The 27,348-nt window shown below is 48.1% G+C and overlaps 1 long non-coding RNA gene across 1 annotated transcript in view; it reads right to left on the bottom strand.

Annotated features, from left to right (window-relative positions):
• The window catches only part of LOC309552179, a 949,684-nt gene that overhangs the window by 249,959 nt on the left and 672,377 nt on the right, over positions 1-27,348 (bottom strand). The gene's annotated exons all lie outside the window — the stretch shown is intronic.

The raw sequence follows: 27,348 nt of genomic DNA, 5'->3' as shown, positions 1-27,348 counted from the left end.
GAGAGGGATGGGATAGAGGGATGGGAGAGAGGAATGGATGGGAGAGACAGGGATGGATGGGAGAGACAGGGATGGGAGAGAGGGATGGATGGGAGAGACAGGGATGGATGGGAGAGACAGGGATGGGAGAGAGGGATGGATGGGAGAGAGAGGGATGGGATAGAGGGATGGGAGAGAGGAATGGATGGGAGAGACAGGGATGGGTGGGAGAGACAGGGATGGGAGAGAGGGATGGATGGGAGAGGGATGGATGGATGGGAGAGACAGGGATGGATGGAAGAGAGGGGTGGATGAGAGAGAGGGATGGATGGGAGAGAGGGATGAATGAGAGAGAGGGATGGGAAATAGGGATGGATGGGAGAGAGCAGACAGAAGAAGGCTTTTTGTTCTGCACTCCTGTGTGTGATCAGGATAACATGTGATGTCGGTGTGTGAGGGCTCCAGGAGTCGGTCCGGTCACATAGAAGAGGAGTTGTTTGCATGCAGGGGCTTGCGATGGACAGAGCAGTCTTGTGTCAGTGTGCGATAATCCTTTCATTAGACTCACCCCAATCCCTGAATTCCTCAGATCCCCATCACAACCAGCATCTGCTTTGCCGGGTGAAAGCACAACACACGTGGAGGGCGGGGCTTCACCTACTAGTTAACCCGGCAGCCTGCAGCTCATTGGTCCCTGGCTTTCTCTCCTGTCATGTGCAGAGCGGCCGAGGGACAGTGACTCACCTCGGGCTCGGCTCTCCCTTCTTGCAGCTAAAGGGGGGGGGGGGGTCAGCCAAGTCAAAGTTAGTGCAGACTAGTCCCGGCGTGAGAAGTTTGGTCCCGCACAACCGCAGCCAGCGCCATCCTTCCCGATGTTGGTGTCTCCCCTTCCTCCTTCAGGCAAATCAGGCGGCTGCGAGGCCCCAATGAGCGTGAGGCCTTCGGCATCCGCCTATTTTGCCTAATTAAAGAGCCGCCTCTGTTTTTCTTCACACAACAAATGTCCATTGAACATGTCCCTTTTCCTCTTCACATTGAACATGTCCCTTTTCCTCTTCACATTGAACATGTCCCTTTGCTTGTCTCTTCACATAGCAAACAGTGCATTTATTTATTTCCACATAGAAATAGTCCAAGACCTCACCTTGAGAAGTCTTCAGTCTTAATTAATTTCCCCTTCACACAGGAACTGTCCATTGGTTTCTTTTCACATAGAAACGATCCTTGAGTAGTCTTCACACTTGTTACCCTCCTCAGCGCACATCGCTCCAGGAGGTCTTCCCCTCCTATGCTCACACAGCTTCAGGGGGCACCCATCTGATTGTCCTCCGCTGCCCACACGGCGTCAGGAGGCAGCAATCCTTCTCCCAGGCTCTCACAGCGTCGGGAGGCACACATCTGACTGTCCTCCTCTCCCCAGCCCACACGGCGTCAGGAGGCAGCAATCCTTAGACTTCCTTTGGACAAATTATAGAGGCCTTCATTTCCTCATTCTGAACAGCTGAATGGTTTTCAACTTCCTGCTGGCTATCTCTGCAGCCGACACCCTATAGTAATTGGTGAATTTTCTAAACCAGGTGGAAATGTATCTCCTGTCTGTGACTACATCCACAGATTTACCTGACTTTCTGTCACAAGTGTATATAGAGAGACGTCCCAATACTTTTGGTAATATAGAGTATATTTCTTTCCACAACAATCTGTTATCTGTAGAAAAGAAGGCGCGGAAGGTTGTGCGCGTTGTGGCGTTGTGGCGTTGTGGCGTTGTGACGTTGGTAGGAAAGTGGTGGAGATGAAGACTTCAGTTATGGAAGTTTTCCTGACAGCAGCCGGTTTAATAATGAAAAGATGGCGGGAATGATGCGAGCGGGAATGATGAGAGCGGGAATGATGCAAGCGGGAATGATGCGAGCGGGAATGATGCGAGCGGGAATGATGAGAGCGGGAATGATGCGAGCGGGAATGATGAGAGCGGGAATGATGCGAGCGGGATAACAGCTTGCAGAGGAATCTCACACTTCAGTTGCTCGTGTTCCACCTTCTCAGCGAGATTAGAAGACTCGTGTTCCTCTAATTGCACGGATGTCACCGCCTGCGAGATAAACATTCTCCTCCATCACACATATTTACCTTCCTGAGACCCTGTCATCAACATCAAAACGCGTCGGCACTGCCGGGGAAATGAAAACCAAAGTCACCTGTTTAATTGCTTTGGAGAGAGGGAGAGAAATGTGTGATGGGCGCACCGGACGCCTACAAAGCACAGGAGGCTTCCATTATGTTCCTGACAAAAAAACGACGCCGCTCCCCGTTCACCTCCCGCTTTCTTCCTGACAAGATGGAGTTTGTCAACAGGAAGCCGTGTGCTTGGAAGGTAACTCAGAAATGGCGTGTCGCCCGCGGCGGAGGGGGAGGGGGGGCGTCGCTCTGAGGAAGTTTGATAGAGTCATAGAATGCAGAAAAAGTTTCACAGGCAATGAGGGATGAGGAGCTCCTGCCGGAACCCCGATTCCTCCTCCAAAATCCTCGCACGGGACTGGTGTGTCAGCAAACCCATTGCTCCTGCTGAAGTCATAGAGAGAGAGCTCAGCGTTCGCACTGTGATGTCATTTATGGTCGGTGATGTCACCCAGGAGACCCCGCCTCCTTTGTATATAACAGCTGTCATCTGCTTGCCCTGTAATTCACCCGCAGGCAAGCAAACATCCCCCGATGTGTTACAGGGAAAATGTAAAGAATACTCTCCATATCCTCAGTGTAGTGTCTGACCTCAGGGGATACACAGAGAGGAAACAAATACTCAGACAGAAGTTGTACCTGTTTTTCTGCAGCGAGTGTCAAACACAAGGCCGACAAGACCATTTCATGTGACCCGCTCCCCTAGGGGCAGATGAGGTGAAAGAGAGCTGAATCCTACACACTGTGCATAGCACACCCCTAAACCCTGCACTATGTACACAGCATGTCCCTGTACCCTGCACTCTGTACACAGCACATCCCTGAACCCTGCACTCTGTACACAGCACATCCCTGAACCCTGCTTTCTGTACACAGCGCACCCCTGAATCCTGCACTCTGTACATAGCACATCCCTGAACCCTGCACTCTGTATACAGTGCATCCCTGAACCCTGCACTCTGTACACAGCGCACCCCTGAACCCTGCACTCTGCATACAGCATGTCCCTGTACCCTGCACTCTGTACACAGCACATCCCTGAACCCTGCTTTCTGTACACAGCGCACCCCTGAATCCTGCACTCTGTACATAGCACATCCCTGAACCCTGCACTCTGTACACAGTGCGTCCCTGAACCCTGCATTCTGTACATGTCACACCCCTGAACCCTGCACTCTGTACATGTCACACCCCTGAACCCTGCACTCTGCACACAGCATGTCCCTGAAACCCGCACTCTGAACTCAGCATGTCCCCGAACCCTGCACTCTGTACATAGAGAATCCCTGAATCCTGCACTCTGTACATAGCGCACCCCTGAAACCTGCACTCTGTACATAGAGAATCCCTGAACCCTGCACTCTGTGCACAGCGCACCCCTGAACCCTGCACTCTGCATACAGCATGTCCCTGTACCCTGCACTCTGTACACAGCACATCCCTGAACCCTGCTTTCTGTACACAGCGCACCCCTGAACCCTGCACTCTGCACACAGCATGTCCCTGAAACCCGCACTCTGAACTCAGCATGTCCCCGAACCCTGCACTCTGTACATAGCGAATCCCTGAAACCTGAACTCTGTACACAGCATGTCCCTGAACCCTGCACTCTGTACATAGAGAATCCCTGAACCCTGCACTCTGTACATAGCGCACCCCTGAACCCTGCACTCTGTACGTAGCGCACCCCTGAAACCTGCACTCTGTACATAGAGAATCCCTGAACCCTGCACTCTGCATAACGCAAGTCCCTGTACCCTGCACTCTGTACACAGCACATCCCTGAACCCTGCTTTCTTTACACAGTGCGTCCCTGAACCCTGCATTCTGTACATGTCACACCCCTGAACCCTGCACTCTGTACATGTCACACCCCTGAACCCTGCACTCTGTACATGTCACACCCCTGAACCCTGCACTCTGCACACAGCATGTCCCTGAAACCCGCACTCTGAACTCAGCATGTTCCCGAACCCTGCACTCTGTACATAGCGAATCCCTGAACCCTGCACTCTGTACATAGCGCACCCCTGAAACCTGCACTCTGTACATAGAGAATCCCTGAACCCTGCACTCTGTGCACAGCACGCCCCTGAACCCTGCACCCTATACACAGCGCCCCCCCCCCCCCGAACCCTGCACTCTGTACATGTCACACCCCTGAACCCTGCACTATGTACATGTCACACCCCTGAACCCTGCACTCTGCACACAGCATGTCCCTGAAACCCGCACTCTGAACTCAGCATGTCCCTAAACCCTGCACTCTATACATAGCATGTCCCCGAACCCTGCACTCTGTACATAGCGAATCCCTGAAACCTGCACTCTGTACACAGCATGTCCCTGAACCCTGCACTCTGTACATAGCGCACCCCTGAACCCTTCACTCTGTACACAGCGCCCCCCCCCCCCCCCTGAACCCTGCACTCTGTACATAGTATGTCCCTGAACCCTGCACTCCACTCTGTACACAGCACTCTCCTGAACCCTTCACTCTGTACACAGCGCCCCCCCCCCTGAACCCTGCACTCTGTACATAGCGCACCCCTGAACCCTGCACTCTGTATATAGCGTACCAATGGACCCTGCACGCTGTCCATAGCGCACCCCGGAACCCTGCACTCTGTACACAGCATGTCCCTGAAACCCGCACTCTGTACATAGAGAATCCCTAAACCCTGCACTCTGTTTTTTGATCTTTTGCTTTTGAAGGTAAAGAAGAGATTTGGGGTATTTTGACCCAAAGATGTCTCCATAAAGAGGACCTGTCATCCCTATTCCTAATACAGGAGATCCCTCCATAAAGAGGACCTGTCATCCCTATTCCTATTACAGGGGATCTCTCCATAAAAAGGACCTGTCATCCCTATTCCTATTACAGGGGATCCCTCCATAAAGAGGACCTGTCATCCCTATTCCTATTACAGGGGATCCCTCCATAAAGAGGACCCGTCATCCCTATTCCTATTACAGGGGATCCCTCCATAAAGAGGACCTGTCATCCCTATTCCTATTACAGGGGATCCCTCCATAAAGAGGACCTGTCATCCCTATTCCTATTACAGGGGATCCCTCCATAAAGAGGACCTGTCATCCCTATTCCTATTACAGGGGATCCCTCCATAAAGAGGATCTGTCATCCCTATTCCTATTACAGGGGATCCCTCCATAAAGAGGACCTGTCATCCCTATTCCTATTACAGGGGATCTCTCCATAAAAAGGACCTGTCATCCCTATTCCTATTACAGGGGATCCCTCCATAAAGAGAACCTGCCATCCCTATTCCTATTACAGGGGATCCCTCCATAAAGAGGACCTGTCATCCCTATTCCTATTACAGGGGATCCCTCCATAAAGAGGACCCGTCATCCCTATTCCTATTACAGGGGATCTCTCCATAAAGAGGACCTGTCATCCCTATTCCTATTACAGGGGATCCCTCCATAAAGAGGACCTGTCATCCCTATTCCTATTACAGGGGATCTCTCCATAAAGAGGATCTGTCATCCCTATTCCTATTACAGGGGATCCCTCCATAAAGAGGACCTGTCATCCCTATTCCTATTACAGGGGATCCCTCCATAAAGAGGATCTGTCATCCCTATTCCTATTACAGGGGATCCCTCCATAAAGGGGACCTGTCATCCCTATTCCTATTACAGGGGATCCCTCCATAAAGAGGACCTGTCATCCCTATTCCTATTACAGGGGATCTCTCCATAAAGAGGATCTGTCATCCCTATTCCTATTACAGGGGATCCCTCCATAAAGAGGACCTGTCATCCCTATTCCTATTACAGGGGATCCCTCCATAAAGAGGATCTGTCATCCCTATTCCTATTACAGGGGATCCCTCCATAAAGGGGACCTGTCATCCCTATTCCTATTACAGGGGATCCCTCCATAAAGAGGATCTGTCATCCCTATTCCTATTACAGGAGATCCCTCCATAAAGAGGACCTGTCATCCCTATTTCTATAACAGGGGATCCCTCCATAAAGAGAACCTGTCATCCCTATTCCTATTACAGGGGATCCCTCCATAAAGAGGACCCGTCATCCCTATTCCTATTACAGGGGATCCCCCCATAAAGAAGACCCGTCATCCCTATTCCTATTACAGGAGATCTCTCCATAAAGAGGATCTGTCATCCCTATTCCTATTACAGGGGATCCCTCCATAAAGAGGACCCGTCATCCCTATTCCTATTACAGGGGATCCCTCCATAAAGAGGACCTGTCATCCCTATTCCTATTACAGGGGATCCCTCTATAAAGAGGACCTGTCATCCCTATTCCTATTACAGAAAATCCCCCCATAAAGAAGACCTTTCATCCCTATTCCTATTACAGGAGATCTCTCCATAAAGAGGATCTGTCATCCCTATTCCTATTACAGGGGATCCCTCCATAAAGAGGACCCGTCATCCCTATTCCTATTACAGGGGATCTCTCCATAAAGAGGACCTGTCATCCCTATTCCTATTACAGGGGATCTCTCCATAAAGAGGACCTGTCATCCCTATTCCTATTACAGGGGATCCCTCCATAAAGAGGACCTGTCATCCCTATTCCTATTACAGGGGATCCCTCCATAAAGAGCACCCGTCATCCCTATTACTATTACAGGGGATCCCTCCATAAAGAGGACCCGTCATCCCTATTCCTATTACAGGGATCCCTCCATAAAGAGGACCCGTCATCCCTTTTCCTATTACAGGGGATCCCTCCATAAAGAGGATCTGTCATCCCTATTCCTATTACAGGGGATCCCTCCATAAAGAGGACCCGTCATCCCTATTCCTATTACAGGGATCCCTCCATAAAGAGGACCTGTCATCCCTATTCCTATTACAGGAGATCTCTCCATAAAGAGGACCTGTCATCCCTATTCCTATTACAGGGGATCCCTCCATAAAGAGGACCCGTCATCCCTATTCCTATTACAGGGGATCCCTCCATAAAGAGGACCTGTCATCCCTATTCCTATTACAGGGGATCCCTCCATAAAGAGGACCCGTCATCCCTATTCCTATTACAGGGATCCCTCCATAAAGAGGACCTGTCATCCCTATTCCTATTACAGGAGATCTCTCCATAAAGAGGACCTGTCATCCCTATTCCTATTACAGGGGATCCCTCCATAAAGAGGACCCGTCATCCCTATTCCTATTACAGGGGATCCCTCCATAAAGAGGACCTGTCATCCCTATTCCTATTACAGGGGATCCCTCCATAAAGAGGACCTGTCATCCCTATTCCTATTACAGGGGATCCCTCCATAAAGAGGACCTGTCATCCCTATTCCTATTACAGGGGATCTCTCCATAAAAAGGACCTGTCATCCCTATTCCTATTACAGGGGATCCCTCCATAAAGAGAACCTGCCATCCCTATTCCTATTACAGGGGATCCCTCCATAAAGAGGACCTGTCATCCCTATTCCTATTACAGGGGATCCCTCCATAAAGAGGACCCGTCATCCCTATTCCTATTACAGGGGATCTCTCCATAAAGAGGACCTGTCATCCCTATTCCTATTACAGGGGATCCCTCCATAAAGAGGACCTGTCATCCCTATTCCTATTACAGGGGATCTCTCCATAAAGAGGATCTGTCATCCCTATTCCTATTACAGGGGATCCCTCCATAAAGAGGACCTGTCATCCCTATTCCTATTACAGGGGATCCCTCCATAAAGAGGACCTGTCATCCCTATTCCTATTACAGGGGATCCCTCCATAAAGAGGACCTGTCATCCCTATTTCTATTACAGGGGATCCCTCCATAAAGAGGACCTGTCATCCCTATTCCTATTACAGGGGATCTCTCCATAAAGAGGATCTGTCATCCCTATTCCTATTACAGGGGATCCCTCCATAAAGAGGACCTGTCATCCCTATTCCTATTACAGGGGATCCCTCCATAAAGAGGATCTGTCATCCCTATTCCTATTACAGGGGATCCCTCCATAAAGGGGACCTGTCATCCCTATTCCTATTACAGGGGATCCCTCCATAAAGAGGATCTGTCATCCCTATTCCTATTACAGGAGATCCCTCCATAAAGAGGACCTGTCATCCCTATTTCTATAACAGGGGATCCCTCCATAAAGAGAACCTGTCATCCCTATTCCTATTACAGGGGATCCCTCCATAAAGAGGACCCGTCATCCCTATTCCTATTACAGGGGATCCCCCCATAAAGAAGACCCGTCATCCCTATTCCTATTACAGGAGATCTCTCCATAAAGAGGATCTGTCATCCCTATTCCTATTACAGGGGATCCCTCCATAAAGAGGACCTGTCATCCCTATTCCTATTACAGGGGATCCCTCTATAAAGAGGACCTGTCATCCCTATTCCTATTACAGGGGATCTCTCCATAAAGAGGACCCGTCATCCCTATTCCTATTACAGGGGATCCCTCCATAAAGAGGACCTGTCATCCCTATTCCTATTACAGGGGATCCCTCCATAAAGAGGACCTGTCATCCCTATTCCTATTACAGGGGATCCCTCCATAAAGAGGATCTGTCATCCCTATTCCTATTACAGGAGATCCCTCCATAAAGAGGACCTGTCATCCCTATTTCTATTACAGGGGATCCCTCCATAAAGAGAACCTGTCATCCCTATTCCTATTACAGGGGATCCCTCCATAAAGAGGACCCGTCATCCCTATTCCTATTACAGGGGATCCCCCCATAAAGAAGACCTTTCATCCCTATTCCTATTACAGGAGATCTCTCCATAAAGAGGACCCGTCATCCCTATTCCTATTACAGGGGATCTCTCCATAAAGAGGACCTGTCATCCCTATTCCTATTACAGGGGATCTCTCCATAAAGAGGACCTGTCATCCCTATTCCTATTACAGGGGATCCCTCCATAAAGAGGACCTGTCATCCCTATTCCTATTACAGGGGATCCCTCCATAAAGAGCACCCGTCATCCCTATTACTATTACAGGGGATCCCTCCATAAAGAGGACCCGTCATCCCTATTCCTATTACAGGGATCCCTCCATAAAGAGGACCCGTCATCCCTATTCCTATTACAGGGGATCCCTCCATAAAGAGGACCCGTCATCCCTATTCCTATTACAGGGATCCCTCCATAAAGAGGACCTGTCATCCCTTTTCCTATTACAGGGGATCCCTCCATAAAGAGGACCTGTCATCCCTATTCCTATTACAGGGATCCCTCCATAAAGAGGATCTGTCATCCCTTTTCCTATTACAGGGGATCCCTCCATAAAGGAGACCTGTCATCCCTATTCCTATTACAGGGGATCCCCCCATAAAGAAGACCTTTCATCCCTATTCCTATTACAGGAGATCTCTCCATAAAGAGGATCTGTCATCCCTATTCCTATTACAGGGGATCCCTCCATAAAGAGGACCCGTCATCCCTATTCCTATTACAGGGGATCTCTCCATAAAGAGGACCTGTCATCCCTATTCCTATTACAGGGGATCTCTCCATAAAGAGGACCTGTCATCCCTATTCCTATTACAGGGGATCCCTCCATAAAGAGGACCTGTCATCCCTATTCCTATTACAGGGGATCCCTCCATAAAGAGCACCCGTCATCCCTATTACTATTACAGGGGATCCCTCCATAAAGAGGACCCGTCATCCCTATTCCTATTACAGGGATCCCTCCATAAAGAGGACCCGTCATCCCTTTTCCTATTACAGGGGATCCCTCCATAAAGAGGATCTGTCATCCCTATTCCTATTACAGGGGATCCCTCCATAAAGAGGACCCGTCATCCCTATTCCTATTACAGGGATCCCTCCATAAAGAGGACCCGTCATCCCTTTTCCTATTACAGGGGATCCCTCCATAAAGAGGACCTGTCATCCCTTTTCCTATTACAGGGGATCCCTCCATAAAGGGGACCTGTCATCCCTATTCCTATTACAGGGGATCCCTCCATAAAGAGGATCTGTCATCCCTATTCCTATTACAGGGGATCCCTCCATAAAGAGGACCTGTCATCCCTATTCCTATTACAGGGGATCTCTCCATAAAGAGGACCTGTCATTTCTATTCCTATTACAGGGGATCCCTCCATAAAGAAGACCTGTCATCCCTATTCCTTTTACAGGGGATCCCTCCATAAAGAGGACCAGTCATCCCTATTCCTATTACAGGGGATCCCTCCATAAAGAGGACCTGTCATCCCTATTCCTATTACAGGGGATCTCTCCATAAAGAGGACCTGTCATCCCTATTCCTATTACAGGGATCCCTCCATAAAGAGGACCTGTCACCCCTATTCCTATTACAGGGGATCTCTCCATAAAGAGGACCTGTGATCCCTATTCCTATTACAGGGGATCCCTCCATAAAGAGGACCCGTCATCCCTATTCTTATTACAGGGGATCCCTCCATAAAGAGGACCCGTCATCCCTATTCCTATTACAGGGGATCCCTCCATAAAGAGGACCTGTCATCCCTATTCCTATTACAGGAGATCCCTCCATAAAGAGGACCTGTCACCCCTATTCCTATTACAGGGGATCTCTCCATAAAGAGGACCTGTGATCCCTATTCCTATTACAGGGGATCCCTCCATAAAGAGGACCCGTCATCCCTATTCTTATTACAGGGGATCCCTCCATAAAGAGGACCCGTCATCCCTATTCCTATTACAGGGGATCCCTCCATAAAGAGGACCTGTCATCCCTATTCCTATTACAGGGGATCCCTCCATAAAGAGGATCTGTCATCCCTATTCCTATTACAGGGGATCCCTCCATAAAGAGGATCTGTCATCCCTATTCCTATTACAGGGGATCCCTCCATAAAGAGGACCTGTCATCCCTATTCCTATTACAGGGGATCCCTCCATAAAGAGGACCTGTCATCCCTATTCCTATTACAGGGGATCCCTCCATAAAGAGGACCTGTCATCCCTATTCCTATTACAGGGGATCCCTCCATAAAGAGGACCTGTCATCCCTATTCCTATTACAGGGGATCCCTCCATAAAGAGGACCTGTCATCCCTATTCCTATTACAGGGGATCCCTCCATAAAGGGGATCTTTCATCCCTATTCCTATTACAGGGGATCCCTCCATAAAGGGGAAGGGTCATCCCTATTCCTATTACAGGGGATCCCTCCATAAAGAGGATCTGTCATCCCTATTCCTATTACAGGAGATCCCTCCATAAAGAGGACCTGTCATCCCTATTCCTATTACAGGGGGATCCCTCCATAAAGAGGATCTGTCATCCCTATTTCTATTACAGGGGATCCCTCCATAAAGAGAACCTGTCATCCCTATTCCTATTACAGGGGATCCCTCCATAAAGGGGACCTGTCATCCCTATTCCTATTACAGGGGATCCCTCCATAAAGGGGATCTGTCATCCCTATTCCTATTACAGGGGATCCCTCCATAAAGGGGACCTGTCATCCCTATTCCTATTACAGGGGATCCCCCCATAAAGAAGACCTGTCATCCCTATTCCTATTACAGGAGATCTCTCCATAAAGAGGATCTGTCATCCCTATTCCTATTACAGGGGATCTCTCCATAAAGAGGACCTGTCATCCCTATTCCTATTACAGGGGATCCCTCCATAAAGAGGACCTGTCATCCCTATTCCTATTACAGGGGATCCCTCCATAAAGAGGACCTGTCATCCCTATTCCTATTACAGGGGATCCCTCCATAAAGAGCACCCGTCATCCCTATTACTATTACAGGGGATCCCTCCATAAAGAGGACCCGTCATCCCTATTCCTATTACAGGGATCCCTCCATAAAGAGGACCTGTCATCCCTTTTCCTATTACAGGGGATCCCTCCATAAAGAGGATCTGTCATCCCTATTCCTATTACAGGGGATCCCTCCATAAAGAGGACCCGTCATCCCTATTCCTATTACAGGGATCCCTCCATAAAGAGGACCCGTCATCCCTATTCCTATTACAGGGGATCCCTCCATAAAGAGGACCCGTCATCCCTATTCCTATTACAGGGGATCTCTCCATAAAGAGGACCTGTCATTTCTATTCCTATTACAGGGGATCCCTCCATAAAGAGGACCTGTCATCCCTATTCCTTTTACAGGGGATCCCTCCATAAAGAGGACCCGTCATCCCTATTCCTATTACAGGGGATCCCTCCATAAAGAGGACCTGTCATCCCTATTCCTATTACAGGGATCCCTCCATAAAGAGGACCTGTCACCCCTATTCCTATTACAGGGGATCCCTCCATAAAGAGGACCTGTCATCCCTATTCCTATTACAGGGGATCCCTCCATAAAGAGGACCCGTCATCCCTATTCCTATTACAGGGGATCCCTCCATAAAGAGGACCTGTCATCCCTATTCCTACTACAGGGGATCTCTCCATAAAGAGGACCTGTCATCCCTATTCCTATTACAGGGGATCTCTCCATAAAGAGGACCCGTCATCCCTATTCCTATTACAGGGGATCCCTCCATAAAGAGGACCTGTCACCCCTATTCCTATTACAGGGGATCCCTCCATAAAGAGGACCTGTCATCCCTATTCCTATTACAGAGGATCCCTCCATAAAGAGGACCTGTCACCCCTATTCCTATTACAGGGGATCCCTCCATAAAGAGGACCTGTCACCCCTATTCCTATTACAGGGGATCCCTCCATAAAGAGGACCTGTCATCCCTATTCCTATTACAGAGGATCCCTCCATAAAGAGGACCTGTCACCCCTATTCCTATTACAGGGGATCCCTCCATAAAGAGGACCTGTCATCCCTATTCCTATTACAGGGGATCCCTCCATAAAGAGGACCCGTCATCCCTATTCCTATTACAGGGGATCCCTCCATAAAGAGGACCTGTCATCCCTATTCCTATTACAGGGGATCTCTCCATAAAGAGGACCTGTCATCCCTATTCCTATTACAGGGGATCTCTCCATAAAGAGGACCTGTCATCCCTATTCCTATTACAGGGGATCCCTCCATAAAGAGGACCTGTCATCCCTATTCCTATTACAGGAGATCCCTCCATAAAGAGGACCTGTGATCCCTATTCCTATTACAGGGGATCCCTCCATAAAGAGGACCTGTCATCCCTATTCCTATTACAGGGGATCCCTCCATAAAGAGGACCCGTCATCCCTATTCCTATTACAGGGGATCCCTCCATAAAGAGGACCTGTCATCCCTATTCCTATTACAGGAGATCCCTCCATAAAGAGGACCTGTCATCCCTATTCCTATTACAGGGGATCTCTCCATAAAGAGGACCGGTCATCCCTATTCCTATTACAGGGGATCCCTCCATAAAGAGGACCTGTCATCCCTATTCCTATTACAGGAGATCCCTCCATAAAGAGGATCTGTCATCCCTATTGCTATTACAGGGGATCCCTCCATAAAGCGGACCCGTCATCCCTATTCCTATTACAGGGATCCCTCCATAAAGAGGACCTGTCACCCCTATTCCTATTACAGGGGATCCCTCCATAAAGAGGACCTGTCATCCCTATTCCTATTACAGGGGATCCCTCCATAAAGAGGACCCGTCATCCCTATTCCTATTACAGGGGATCCCTCCATAAAGAGGACCCGTCATCCCTATTCCTATTACAGGGGATCCCTCCATAAAGAGGACCTGTCATCCCTATTCCTATTACAGGGGATCCCTCCATAAAGAGGACCTGTCATCCCTATTCCTATTACAGGGGATCCCTCCATAAAGAGGATCTGTCATCCCTATTCCTATTACAGGGGATCCCTCCATAAAGAGGACCTGTCATCCCTATTCCTATTACAGGGGATCCCTCCATAAAGAGGACCTGTGATCCCTATTCCTATTACAGGGGATCCCTCCATAAAGAGGACCCGTCATCCCTATTCCTATTACAGGGGATCCCTCCATAAAGAGGACCTGTCATCCCTATTCCTATTACAGGGGATCCCTCCATAAAGAGGACCCGTCATCCCTATTCCTATTACAGGGGATCTTTCCATAAAGAGGATCTGTCATCCCTATTCCTATTACAGGGGATCCCTCCATAAAGAGGACCCGTCATCCCTATTCCTATTACAGGGGATCCCTCCATAAATAAGACCTGTCATCCCTATTCCTATTACAGGAGATCCCTCCATAAAGAGGATCTGTCATCCCTATTCCTATTACAGGGGATCCCTCCATAAAGAGGACCTGTCATCCCTATTCCTATTACAGGGGATCTCTCCATAAAGAGGATCTGTCATCCCTATTCCTATTACAGGGGATCCCTCCATAAAGAGGACCTGTCATCCCTATTCCTATTACAGGGGATCCCTCCATAAAGAGGACCTGTCATCCCTATTCCTATTACAGGGGATCCCCCATAAAGAGGACCCGTCATCCCTATTCCTATTACAGGGGATCCCTCCATAAAGAGGACCTGTCATCCCTATTCCTATTACAGGGGATCCCTCCATAAAGAGGACCCGTCATCCCTATTCCTATTACAGGGGATCCCTCCATAAAGAGGATCTGTCATCCCTATTCCTATTACAGGGGATCCCTCCATAAAGAGGACCTGTCATCCCTATTCGTATTACAGGAGATCTCTCCATAAAGAGGACCTGTCATCCCTATTCCTATTACAGGGGATCCCTCCATAAAGAGGACCCGTCATCCCTATTCCTATTACAGGGGATCCCTCCATAAAGAGGACCTGTCATCCCTATTCCTATTACAGGGGATCCCTCCATAAAGAGGACCTGTCATCCCTATTCCTATTACAGGGGATCCCTCCATAAAGAGGACCTGTCATCCCTATTCCTATTACAGGGGATCCCTCCATAAAGAGGATCTGTCATCCCTATTCCTATTACAGGGGATCCCTCCATAAAGAGGACCTGTCATCCCTATTCCTATTACAGGGGATCTCTCCATAAAAAGGACCTGTCATCCCTATTCCTATTACAGGGGATCCCTCCATAAAGAGAACCTGCCATCCCTATTCCTATTACAGGGGATCCCTCCATAAAGAGGACCTGTCATCCCTATTCCTATTACAGGGGATCTCTCCATAAAGAGGACCTGTCATCCCTATTCCTATTACAGGGGATCCCTCCATAAAGAGGACCTGTCATCCCTATTCCTATTACAGGGGATCTCTCCATAAAAAGGATCTGTCATCCCTATTCCTATTACAGGGGATCCCTCCATAAAGAGGACCTGTCATCCCTATTCCTATTACAGGGGATCCCTCCATAAAGAGGACCTGTCATCCCTATTCCTATTACAGGGGATCCCTCCATAAAGAGGACCTGTCATCCCTATTTCTATTACAGGGGATCCCTCCATAAAGAGGACCTGTCATCCCTATTCCTATTACAGGGGATCTCTCCATAAAGAGGATCTGTCATCCCTATTCCTATTACAGGGGATCCCTCCATAAAGAGGATCTGTCATCCCTATTCCTATTACAGGGGATCCCTCCATAAAGAGGACCTGTCATCCCTATTTCTATAACAGGGGATCCCTCCATAAAGAGAACCTGTCATCCCTATTCCTATTACAGGGGATCCCTCCATAAAGAGGACCTGTCATCCCTATTCCTATTACAGGGGATCCCCCCATAAAGAAGACCCGTCATCCCTATTCCTATTACAGGAGATCTCTCCATAAAGAGGATCTGTCATCCCTATTCCTATTACAGGGGATCCCTCCATAAAGAGGACCCGTCATCCCTATTCCTATTACAGGGGATCCCTCCATAAAGAGGACCTGTCATCCCTATTCCTATTACAGGGGATCCCTCTATAAAGAGGACCTGTCATCCCTATTCCTATTACAGGGGATCTCTCCATAAAGAGGACCCGTCATCCCTATTCCTATTACAGGGGATCCCTCCATAAAGAGGACCTGTCATCCCTATTCCTATTACAGGGGATCCCTCCATAAAGAGGACCTGTCATCCCTATTCCTATTACAGGGGATCCCTCCATAAAGAGGATCTGTCATCCCTATTCCTATTACAGGAGATCCCTCCATAAAGAGGACCTGTCATCCCTATTTCTATTACAGGGGATCCCTCCATAAAGAGGACCCGTCATCCCTATTCCTATTACAGGGGATCCCCCCATAAAGAAGACCTTTCATCCCTATTCCTATTACAGGAGATCTCTCCATAAAGAGGATCTGTCATCCCTATTCCTATTACAGGGGATCCCTCCATAAAGAGGACCCGTCATCCCTATTCCTATTACAGGGGATCTCTCCATAAAGAGGACCTGTCATCCCTATTCCTATTACAGGGGATCTCTCCATAAAGAGGACCTGTCATCCCTATTCCTATTACAGGGGATCCCTCCATAAAGAGGACCTGTCATCCCTATTCCTATTACAGGGGATCCCTCCATAAAGAGGACCTGTCATCCCTATTCCTATTACAGGGGATCCCCCATAAAGAGGACCCGTCATCCCTATTCCTATTACAGGGGATCCCTCCATAAAGAGGATCTGTCATCCCTATTCCTATTACAGGGGATCCCTCCATAAAGAGGACCTGTCATCCCTATTCCTATTACAGGGGATCCCTCCATAAAGAGGACCCGTCATCCCTATTCCTATTACAGGGGATCCCTCCATAAAGAGGATCTGTCATCCCTATTCCTATTACAGGGGATCCCTCCATAAAGAGGACCTGTCATCCCTATTCCTATTACAGGAGATCTCTCCATAAAGAGGACCTGTCATCCCTATTCCTATTACAGGGGATCCCTCCATAAAGAGGACCCGTCATCCCTATTCCTATTACAGGGGATCCCTCCATAAAGAGGACCTGTCATCCCTATTCCTATTACAGGGGATCCCTCCATAAAGAGGACCTGTCATCCCTATTCCTATTACAGGGGATCCCTCCATAAAGAGGACCTGTCATCCCTATTCCTATTACAGGGGATCCCTCCATAAAGAGGATCTGTCATCCCTATTCCTATTACAGGGGATCCCTCCATAAAGAGGACCTGTCATCCCTATTCCTATTACAGGGGATCTCTCCATAAAAAGGACCTGTCATCCCTATTCCTATTACAGGGGATCCCTCCATAAAGAGAACCTGCCATCCCTATTCCTATTACAGGGGATCCCTCCATAAAGAGGACCTGTCATCCCTATTCCTATTACAGGGGATCTCTCCATAAAGAGGACCTGTCATCCCTATTCCTATTACAGGGGATCCCTCCATAAAGAGGACCTGTCATCCCTATTCCTATTACAGGGGATCTCTCCATAAAGAGGATCTGTCATCCCTATTCCTATTACAGGGGATCCCTCCATAAAGAGGACCTGTCATCCCTATTCCTATTACAGGGGATCCCTCCATAAAGAGGACCTGTCATCCCTATTCCTATTACAGGGGATCCCTCCATAAAGAGGACCTGTCATCCCTATTTCTATTACAGGGGATCCCTCCATAAAGAGGACCTGTCATCCCTATTCCTATTACAGGGGATCTCTCCATAAAGAGGATCTGTCATCCCTATTCCTATTACAGGGGATCCCTCCATAAAGAGGATCTGTCATCCCTATTCCTATTACAGGGGATCCCTCCATAAAGAGGACCTGTCATCCCTATTTCTATAACAGGGGATCCCTCCATAAAGAGAACCTGTCATCCCTATTCCTATTACAGGGGATCCCTCCATAAAGAGGACCTGTCATCCCTATTCCTATTACAGGGGATCCCCCCATAAAGAAGACCCGTCATCCCTATTCCTATTACAGGAGATCTCTCCATAAAGAGGATCTGTCATCCCTATTCCTATTACAGGGGATCCCTCCATAAAGAGGACCCGTCATCCCTATTCCTATTACAGGGGATCCCTCCATAAAGAGGACCTGTCATCCCTATTCCTATTACAGGGGATCCCTCTATAAAGAGGACCTGTCATCCCTATTCCTATTACAGGGGATCTCTCCATAAAGAGGACCCGTCATCCCTATTCCTATTACAGGGGATCCCTCCATAAAGAGGACCTGTCATCCCTATTCCTATTACAGGGGATCCCTCCATAAAGAGGACCTGTCATCCCTATTCCTATTACAGGGGATCCCTCCATAAAGAGGATCTGTCATCCCTATTCCTATTACAGGAGATCCCTCCATAAAGAGGACCTGTCATCCCTATTTCTATTACAGGGGATCCCTCCATAAAGAGAACCTGTCATCCCTATTCCTATTACAGGGGATCCCTCCATAAAGAGGACCCGTCATCCCTATTCCTATTACAGGGGATCCCCCCATAAAGAAGACCTTTCATCCCTATTCCTATTACAGGAGATCTCTCCATAAAGAGGATCTGTCATCCCTATTCCTATTACAGGGGATCCCTCCATAAAGAGGACCCGTCATCCCTATTCCTATTACAGGGGATCTCTCCATAAAGAGGACCTGTCATCCCTATTCCTATTACAGGGGATCCCTCCATAAAGAGGACCTGTCATCCCTATTCCTATTACAGGGGATCCCTCCATAAAGAGCACCCGTCATCCCTATTACTATTACAGGGGATCCCTCCATAAAGAGGACCTGTCATCCCTATTCCTATTACAGGGATCCCTCCATAAAGAGGACCCGTCATCCCTTTTCCTATTACAGGGGATCCCTCCATAAAGAGGATCTGTCATCCCTATTCCTATTACAGGGGATCCCTCCATAAAGAGGACCCGTCATCCCTATTCCTATTACAGGGATCCCTCCATAAAGAGGACCTGTCATCCCTATTCCTATTACAGGGGATCTCTCCATAAAGAGGACCTGTCATTTCTATTCCTATTACAGGGGATCCCTCCATAAAGAAGACCTGTCATCCCTATTCCTTTTACAGGGGATCCCTCCATAAAGAGGACCAGTCATCCCTATTCCTATTACAGGGGATCCCTCCATAAAGAGGACCTGTCATCCCTTTTCCTATTACAGGGGATCCCTCCATAAAGGGGACCTGTCATCCCTATTCCTATTACAGGGGATCCCTCCATAAAGAGGATCTGTCATCCCTATTCCTATTACAGGGGATCCCTCCATAAAGAGGACCTGTCATCCCTATTCCTATTACAGGGGATCTCTCCATAAAGAGGACCTGTCATTTCTATTCCTATTACAGGGGATCCCTCCATAAAGAAGACCTGTCATCCCTATTCCTTTTACAGGGGATCCCTCCATAAAGAGGACCAGTCATCCCTATTCCTATTACAGGGGATCCCTCCATAAAGAGGACCTGTCATCCCTATTCCTATTACAGGGGATCTCTCCATAAAGAGGACCTGTCATCCCTATTCCTATTACAGGGATCCCTCCATAAAGAGGACCTGTCACCCCTATTCCTATTACAGGGGATCTCTCCATAAAGAGGACCTGTGATCCCTATTCCTATTACAGGGGATCCCTCCATAAAGAGGACCCGTCATCCCTATTCTTATTACAGGGGATCCCTCCATAAAGAGGACCCGTCATCCCTATTCCTATTACAGGGGATCCCTCCATAAAGAGGACCTGTCATCCCTATTCCTATTACAGGAGATCTCTCCATAAAGAGGACCCGTCATCCCTATTCCTATTACAGGGGATCCCTCCATAAAGAGGATCTGTCATCCCTATTCCTATTACAGGGGATCCCTCCATAAAGAGGATCTGTCATCCCTATTCCTATTACAGGGGATCCCTCCATAAAGAGGACCTGTCATCCCTATTCCTATTACAGGGGATCCCTCCATAAAGAGGACCTGTCATCCCTATTCCTATTACAGGGGATCCCTCCATAAAGAGGACCTGTCATCCCTATTCCTATTACAGGGGATCCCTCCATAAAGAGGACCTGTCATCCCTATTCCTATTACAGGGGATCCCTCCATAAAGAGGACCTGTCATCCCTATTCCTATTACAGGGGATCCCTCCATAAAGAGGACCTGTCATCCCTATTCCTATTACAGGGGGTCCCTCCATAAAGAGGATCTGTCATCCCTATTCCTATTACAGGGGATCCCTCCATAAAGGGGACCTGTCATCCCTATTCCTATTACAGGGGATCCCTCCATAAAGGGGATCTTTCATCCCTATTCCTATTACAGGGGATCCCTCCATAAAGGGGACCTGTCATCCCTATTCCTATTACAGGGGATCCCTCCATAAAGAGGATCTGTCATCCCTATTCCTATTACAGGAGATCCCTCCATAAAGAGGACCTGTCATCCCTATTCCTATTACAGGGGGATCCCTCCATAAAGAGGATCTGTCATCCCTATTTCTATTACAGGGGATCCCTCCATAAAGAGAACCTGTCATCCCTATTCCTATTACAGGGGATCCCTCCATAAAGGGGACCTGTCATCCCTATTCCTATTACAGGGGATCCCTCCATAAAGGGGATCTGTCATCCCTATTCCTATTACAGGGGATCCCTCCATAAAGGGGACCTGTCATCCCTATTCCTATTACAGGGGATCCCCCCATAAAGAAGACCTGTCATCCCTATTCCTATTACAGGAGATCTCTCCATAAAGAGGATCTGTCATCCCTATTCCTATTACAGGGGATCCCTCCATAAAGAGGACCTGTCATCCCTATTCCTATTACAGGGGATCCCTCTATAAAGAGGACCTGTCATCCCTATTCCTATTACAGGGGATCCCTCCATAAAGAGGACCTGTCATTCCTATTCCTATTACAGGGGATCCCTCCATAAAGAGGACCTGTCATCCCTATTCCTATTACAGGGGATCCCTCCATAAAGAGGACCTGTCATCCCTATTCCTATTACAGGAGATCTCTCCATAAAGAGGACCCGTCATCCCTATTCCTATTACAGGGGATCCCTCCATAAAGAGGATCTGTCATCCCTATTCCTATTACAGGGGATCCCTCCATAAAGAGGATCTGTCATCCCTATTCCTATTACAGGGGATCCCTCCATAAAGAGGACCTGTCATCCCTATTCCTATTACAGGGGATCCCTCCATAAAGAGGACCTGTCATCCCTATTCCTATTACAGGGGATCCCTCCATAAAGAGGACCTGTCATCCCTATTCCTATTACAGGGGATCTCTCCATAAAGAGGACCTGTCATCCCTATTCCTATTACAGGGGATCCCTCCATAAAGAGGACCTGTCATCCCTATTCCTATTACAGGAGATCCCTCCATAAAGAGGACCTGTCATCCCTATTCCTATTACAGGGGATCCCTCCATAAAGAGCACCCGTCATCCCTATTACTATTACAGGGGATCCCTCCATAAAGAGGACCCGTCATCCCTATTCCTATTACAGGGATCCCTCCATAAAGAGGACCTGTCATCCCTTTTCCTATTACAGGGGATCCCTCCATAAAGAGGATCTGTCATCCCTATTCATATTACAGGGGATCCCTCCATAAAGAGGATCTGTCATCCCTATTCCTATTACAGGGGATCCCTCCATAAAGAGGACCCGTCATCCCTATTCCTATTACAGGGATCCCTCCATAAAGAGGACCCGTCATCCCTATTCCTATTACAGGGGATCCCTCCATAAAGAGGACCCGTCATCCCTATTCCTATTACAGGGGATCTCTCCATAAAGAGGACCTGTCATTTCTATTCCTATTACAGGGGATCCCTCCATAAAGAGGACCTGTCATCCCTATTCCTATTACAGGGGATCCCTCCATAAAGAGGACCCGTCATCCCTATTCCTATTACAGGGGATCCCTCCATAAAGAGGACCTGTCATCCCTATTCCTATTACAGGGGATCCCTCCATAAAGAGGACCTGTCATCCCTATTCCTATTACAGGAGATCCCTCCATAAAGAGGACCTGTGATCCCTATTCCTATTACAGGGGATCCCTCCATAAAGAGGACCTGTCATCCCTATTCCTATTACAGGGGATCCCTCCATAAAGAGGACCTGTCATCCCTATTCCTATTACAGGAGATCCCTCCATAAAGAGGACCTGTCATCCCTATTCCTATTACAGGGGATCTCTCCATAAAGAGGACCGGTCATCCCTATTCCTATTACAGGGGATCCCTCCATAAAGAGGACCTGTCATCCCTATTCCTATTACAGGAGATCCCTCCATAAAGAGGATCTGTCATCCCTATTGCTATTACAGGGGATCCCTCCATAAAGCGGACCCGTCATCCCTATTCCTATTACAGGGATCCCTCCATAAAGAGGACCTGTCACCCCTATTCCTATTACAGGGGATCCCTCCATAAAGAGGACCTGTCATCCCTATTCCTATTACAGGGGATCCCTCCATAAAGAGGACCCGTCATCCCTATTCCTATTACAGGGGATCCCTCCATAAAGAGGACCCGTCATCCCTATTCCTATTACAGGGGATCCCTCCATAAAGAGGACCTGTCATCCCTATTCCTATTACAGGGGATCCCTCCATAAAGAGGACCTGTCATCCCTATTCCTATTACAGGGGATCCCTCCATAAAGAGGATCTGTCATCCCTATTCCTATTACAGGGGATCCCTCCATAAAGAGGACCTGTCATCCCTATTCCTATTACAGGGGATCCCTCCATAAAGAGGACTTGTCATCCCTATTCCTATTACAGGGGATCCCTCCATAAAGAGGACCTGTCATCCCTATTCCTATTACAGGGGATCCCTCCATAAAGAGGACCCGTCATCCCTATTCCTATTACAGGGGATCTTTCCATAAAGAGGATCTGTCATCCCTATTCCTATTACAGGGGATCCCTCCATAAAGAGGACCCGTCATCCCTATTCCTATTACAGGGGATCCCTCCATAAATAAGACCTGTCATCCCTATTCCTATTACAGGAGATCCCTCCATAAAGAGGATCTGTCATCCCTATTCCTATTACAGGGGATCCCTCCATAAAGAGGACCTGTCATCCCTATTCCTATTACAGGGGATCTCTCCATAAAGAGGATCTGTCATCCCTATTCCTATTACAGGGGATCCCTCCATAAAGAGGACCTGTCATCCCTATTCCTATTACAGGGGATCCCTCCATAAAGAGGATCTGTCATCCCTATTCCTATTACAGGGGATCCCTCCATAAAGAGGACCTGCCATCCCTATTCCTATTACAGGGGATCCCCCATAAAGAGGACCCGTCATCCCTATTCCTATTACAGGGGATCCCTCCATAAAGAGGATCTGTCATCCCTATTCCTATTACAGGGGATCCCTCCATAAAGAGGACCTTTCATCCCTATTCCTATTACAGGGGATCCCCCATAAAGAGGACCCGTCATCCCTATTCCTATTACAGGGGATCCCTCCATAAAGAGGATCTGTCATCCCTATTCCTATTACAGGGGATCCCTCCATAAAGAGGACCTGTCATCCCTATTCCTATTACAGGGGATCCCTCCATAAAGAGGACCCGTCATCCCTATTCCTATTACAGGGGATCCCTCCATAAAGAGGATCTGTCATCCCTATTCCTATTACAGGGGATCCCTCCATAAAGAGGACCTGTCATCCCTATTCCTATTACAGGAGATCTCTCCATAAAGAGGACCTGTCATCCCTATTCCTATTACAGGGGATCCCTCCATAAAGAGGACCCGTCATCCCTATTCCTATTACAGGGGATCCCTCCATAAAGAGGACCTGTCATCCCTATTCCTATTACAGGGGATCCCTCCATAAAGAGGACCTGTCATCCCTATTCCTATTACAGGGGATCCCTCCATAAAGAGGACCTGTCATCCCTATTCCTATTACAGGGGATCCCTCCATAAAGAGGATCTGTCATCCCTATTCCTATTACAGGGGATCCCTCCATAAAGAGGACCTGTCATCCCTATTCCTATTACAGGGGATCTCTCCATAAAAAGGACCTGTCATCCCTATTCCTATTACAGGGGATCCCTCCATAAAGAGGACCTGTCATCCCTATTCCTATTACAGGGGATCTCTCCATAAAGAGGACCTGTCATCCCTATTCCTATTACAGGGGATCCCTCCATAAAGAGGACCTGTCATCCCTATTCCTATTACAGGGGATCTCTCCATAAAGAGGATCTGTCATCCCTATTCCTATTACAGGGGATCCCTCCATAAAGAGGATCTGTCATCCCTATTCCTATTACAGGGGATCCCTCCATAAAGAGGACCTGTCATCCCTATTTCTATTACAGGGGATCCCTCCATAAAGAGGACCTGTCATCCCTATTCCTATTACAGGGGATCTCTCCATAAAGAGGATCTGTCATCCCTATTCCTATTACAGGGGATCCCTCCATAAAGAGGATCTGTCATCCCTATTCCTATTACAGGGGATCCCTCCATAAAGGGGACCTGTCATCCCTATTCCTATTACAGGGGATCCCTCCATAAAGAGGATCTGTCATCCCTATTCCTATTACAGGAGATCCCTCCATAAAGAGGACCTGTCATCCCTATTTCTATAACAGGGGATCCCTCCATAAAGAGAACCTGTCATCCCTATTCCTATTACAGGGGATCCCTCCATAAAGAGGACCTGTCATCCCTATTCCTATTACAGGGGATCCCCCCATAAAGAAGACCCGTCATCCCTATTCCTATTACAGGAGATCTCTCCATAAAGAGGATCTGTCATCCCTATTCCTATTACAGGGGATCCCTCCATAAAGAGGACCCGTCATCCCTATTCCTATTACAGGGGATCCCTCCATAAAGAGGACCTGTCATCCCTATTCCTATTACAGGGGATCCCTCTATAAAGAGGACCTGTCATCCCTATTCCTATTACAGGGGATCTCTCCATAAAGAGGACCCGTCATCCCTATTCCTATTACAGGGGATCCCTCCATAAAGAGGACCTGTCATCCCTATTCCTATTACAGGGGATCCCTCCATAAAGAGGACCTGTCATCCCTATTCCTATTACAGGGGATACCTCCATAAAGAGGATCTGTCATCCCTATTCCTATTACAGGAGATCCCTCCATAAAGAGGACCTGTCATCCCTATTTCTATTACAGGGGATCCCTCCATAAAGAGAACCTGTCATCCCTATTCCTATTACAGGGGATCCCTCCATAAAGAGGACCCGTCATCCCTATTCCTATTACAGGGGATCCCCCCATAAAGAAGACCTTTCATCCCTATTCCTATTACAGGAGATCTCTCCATAAAGAGGATCTGTCATCCCTATTCCTATTACAGGGGATCCCTCCATAAAGAGGACCCGTCATCCCTATTCCTATTACAGGGGATCTCTCCATAAAGAGGACCTGTCATCCCTATTCCTATTACAGGGGATCTCTCCATAAAGAGGACCTGTCATCCCTATTCCTATTACAGGGGATCCCTCCATAAAGAGGACCTGTCATCCCTATTCCTATTACAGGGGATCCCTCCATAAAGAGCACCCGTCATCCCTATTACTATTACAGGGGATCCCTCCATAAAGAGGACCCGTCATCCCTATTCCTATTACAGGGATCCCTCCATAAAGAGGACCCGTCATTCCTTTTCCTATTACAGGGGATCCCTCCATAAAGAGGATCTGTCATCCCTATTCCTATTACAGGGGATCCCTCCATAAAGAGGACCCGTCATCCCTATTCCTATTACAGGGATCCCTCCATAAAGAGGACCCGTCATCCCTTTTCCTATTACAGGGGATCCCTCCATAAAGAGGACCTGTCATCCCTTTTCCTATTACAGGGGATCCCTCCATAAAGGGGACCTGTCATCCCTATTCCTATTACAGGGGATCCCTCCATAAAGAGGATCTGTCATCCCTATTCCTATTACAGGGGATCCCTCCATAAAGAGGACCTGTCATCCCTATTCCTATTACAGGGGATCTCTCCATAAAGAGGACCTTTCATTTCTATTCCTATTACAGGGGATCCCTCCATAAAGAAGACCTGTCATCCCTATTCCTTTTACAGGGGATCCCTCCATAAAGAGGACCTGTCATCCCTATTCCTATTACAGGGGATCCCTCCATAAAGAGGACCTGTCATCCCTATTCCTATTACAGGGGATCTCTCCATAAAGAGGACCTGTCATCCCTATTCCTATTACAGGGATCCCTCCATAAAGAGGACCTGTCACCCCTATTCCTATTACAGGGGATCTCTCCATAAAGAGGACCTGTGATCCCTATTCCTATTACAGGGGATCCCTCCATAAAGAGGACCCGTCATCCCTATTCTTATTACAGGGGATCCCTCCATAAAGAGGACCCGTCATCCCTATTCCTATTACAGGGGATCCCTCCATAAAGAGGACCTGTCATCCCTATTCCTATTACAGGAGATCTCTCCATAAAGAGGACCCGTCATCCCTATTCCTATTACAGGGGATCCCTCCATAAAGAGGATCTGTCATCCCTATTCCTATTACAGGGGATCCCTCCATAAAGAGGATCTGTCATCCCTATTCCTATTACAGGGGATCCCTCCATAAAGAGGACCTGTCATCCCTATTCCTATTACAGGGGATCCCTCCATAAAGAGGACCTGTCATCCCAATTCCTATTACAGGGGATCCCTCCATAAAGAGGACCTGTCATCCCTATTCCTATTACAGGGGATCCCTCCATAAAGAGGACCTGTCATCCCTATTCCTATTACAGGGGATCCCTCCATAAAGAGGACCTGTCATCCCTATTCCTATTACAGGGGATCCCTCCATAAAGAGGACCTGTCATCCCTATTCCTATTACAGGGGGTCCCTCCATAAAGAGGATCTGTCATCCCTATTCCTATTACAGGGGATCCCTCCATAAAGAGGACCCGTCATCCCTATTCCTATTACAGGGGATCCCCCCATAAAGAAGACCTTTCATCCCTATTCCTATTACAGGAGATCTCTCCATAAAGAGGATCTGTCATCCCTATTCCTATTACAGGGGATCCCTCCATAAAGAGGACCCGTCATCCCTATTCCTATTACAGGGGATCTCTCCATAAAGAGGACCTGTCATCCCTATTCCTATTACAGGGGATCTCTCCATAAAGAGGACCTGTCATCCCTATTCCTATTACAGGGGATCCCTCCATAAAGAGGACCTGTCATCCCTATTCCTATTACAGGGGATCCCTCCATAAAGAGCACCCGTCATCCCTATTACTATTACAGGGGATCCCTCCATAAAGAGGACCCGTCATCCCTATTCCTATTACAGGGATCCCTCCATAAAGAGGACCCGTCATCCCTTTTCCTATTACAGGGGGATCCCTCCATAAAGAGGA

Source organism: Pelophylax lessonae (genome assembly GCF_965119305.1).
Source record: "Pelophylax lessonae genome assembly, chromosome: 4".
NCBI classification, from domain to species: Eukaryota; Metazoa; Chordata; class Amphibia; order Anura; family Ranidae; genus Pelophylax; species Pelophylax lessonae.
Note: the sequence above shows the minus strand (reverse complement) of the source record. Positions and strands in the feature narration are given on the sequence as shown.